Here is a 2,497-nt window from a genome sequence, read left to right as displayed (position 1 = left end):
AACTATATAGTATTACTATCTAGTTCAGCAAACATGGCAATGACACCATATCTCACTCAAACCCATGCCAAAACCTTTCATTTCAGCACATAAACTAATGTGTCATCTTTCAGAAACCTAGAAAAAAAAAAAGAGGAATTAAAATGTTTTAGGTTACAGATCCTGTCTTGGTTGTCTAATATTCTGGCTTGTATCTATTGATTTGATTTTTTTTTTTTTTTTTTTTAATGATGAGGAAGGCAAGCTTTGCTGATTATTGAAAGGATGATTAAGTAAATTATTGCCCCTGACAATATCGTCCCTGCTAGGCCTATACTGTTTCCTTGAGTTACTATTTCCTGTGAAAGGATAATGAAAAAAATTATATGAGCCTGCACCTCAGTCCCATAGGGTCACACTTCAGATTTGTATTTGTATCTGATGGAATAAATTCTACACAACATTGAACTGAAAGGGATTATGATTCCCATTGTGTTATCCCTGATGTGTGGGTGATARCATTAAGACTTGGTCATATTTATATGGGTTATTTTACAGTGACTGACTTGCAGGAAAGATTTAAAAACTAATGAGTATCTAAATATTTCATACAAATAAAATACAAACTCATTAATTCTCTACAGCTTTCCAGAAATATTACTGCAAAGATTTATCACAACACTCTTAAAGAGCTGTCTTATTAGTACCTTGTCAACACCTAAATGCTCATATAATTTATAYCATATAACTCCTATATTGTTCTGTTTTGCACTGGAATAGAGTTAAGTTTCCTCTTAGTAGCTGGTACAGTGCTGTGCTTTGGGTTTAATATGAGAATAATGCACAGAGTGTGCATTTATTACTTAGATAAAAAGTACTGTATACAGTCTAATAGCWTATCTTGCAAGTCAARTAATATTTGAGAATATGTTCAGAAATTCTGCGGTCTAGACAAACCTGCACAAACTTCCTAAGCCAACTGTACTCCTCTTTGAAGAACCAGTCTCTCTATGTGGACTGTGACAGGAGACTGCAATCACAATTGTAAGGATAATGAGTGTGGGAACATGGGTAAGATGAATCCCCGATTACGTGACTTGGCTCAAATCTCTCAGAAAGCCTGTGACAGAATCTGGATATGGTTTAGTATCTAATATATTAATTTGCTAATAATTAAKTCCAATTTCTGCAGAGTTGGTTRCATCAGAACATCAYCMAAAACCACACTTTTTTTTTGTGTTWACAGGTAAACTGCATCCCCCCTCCATACAAAAGGAAAACTTCTAAAAAAAAGAGATATAACAATGAGGAGTTAAATCAAAACTGAACGAAGTATACAGAGAAATATATTGTTTTGTGCCGGTTTTGCATCCTAAAATCTATGAAGAATAAAGAAAAGAAGGAAAAAAATAGACAGTATAGCTAAAAAGTTAGACTCATTTTTTTCTGAAATGTTTGAGGTTTAAGTCGAAAATGCTAGACAAAGCTATAATGAAACCATCTGCTCAGTAAAATGGAAGAAGTTTGGAGTAGRGAGGCAATGATTCAATTAACAGGAAGCAAACAGGACAATTGTCAACAAAAAGGTGAGGAAGACAGTATTGAGGAGTGTGGTTGCTGTTGGGGAATAAAGCATTGCATGGGCACCAATATCAGATATCAAAATCAGAAAATTACAATTCTGGAAATGACTGTGCACTAAACTTTTGCAATGATATTAATTGAAATCCTGTTGGCATCTGTCATTTTCTCACAACAGGTTTCATTTGTCAATCATTTTATTTAAAGACTTTTCATGATAAAACTTAATCAGACTAGCAACAGCAATATTGTGAAGAGCTTCCTACTTATAGATTATATAATTGTATAACAGGATGAAAATTTCATCATCCTTATGAATAAATGGCACTAAGAGATAYTTCACAAGACTATTCTAAACAAGGAATACATTACATGATACTTCAAAGAGTGAGCAGTGGTAGAAATCCTTAAGAAGGAATTAGTATTACATTAAAATGAACCAGCATTATCAATTATACTCTTATTTTGATGCCTGCTAGAAAAAAAAAATAAAAAAAAAATCTAATCTAGAGAGTGCATTTGCTGTATTGGCAAATATAGAAACCATTACCCACTCAAAAATAGTTCACAAATGGTATTAAATATTAGAAAAATAAGTCATTAAAAATGTCTGAGTGGAAAGATTTGTCTTTGAAAAATAATGATTGGATTAAAATACTGTTTTTCAAGAACATATTTATTTCATCGAAAGTGTCTATAATCAATTACTCAAGTACTTTTCTTGATAAAAATACATTTCATCTCTTTTTTTTTTTCTTTTATTTTTTTACTATCAAACTGTTGAAATTAAGGATTTCAACAACTTTATTCCAAAATATTCTGGTGGATTCTGAGCAAAACATACAATAAACATTTCTGAGCAAAATCCTAATCCATCCTTCCTTCCTTCCTTCCTTCCTTCCTTCCTTCCTTCCTTCCTTCCTTCCTTCCTTCCTTC

This window comes from Malurus melanocephalus, unplaced genomic scaffold (assembly GCF_030028575.1).
Source record: "Malurus melanocephalus ecotype Western Australia unplaced genomic scaffold, MMel_1.1 scaffold_186, whole genome shotgun sequence".
Taxonomy (NCBI): Eukaryota; Metazoa; Chordata; class Aves; order Passeriformes; family Maluridae; genus Malurus; species Malurus melanocephalus.
The sequence above is the reverse complement of the archived record's forward strand: the minus strand, read 5'-3'. Positions refer to the sequence as shown.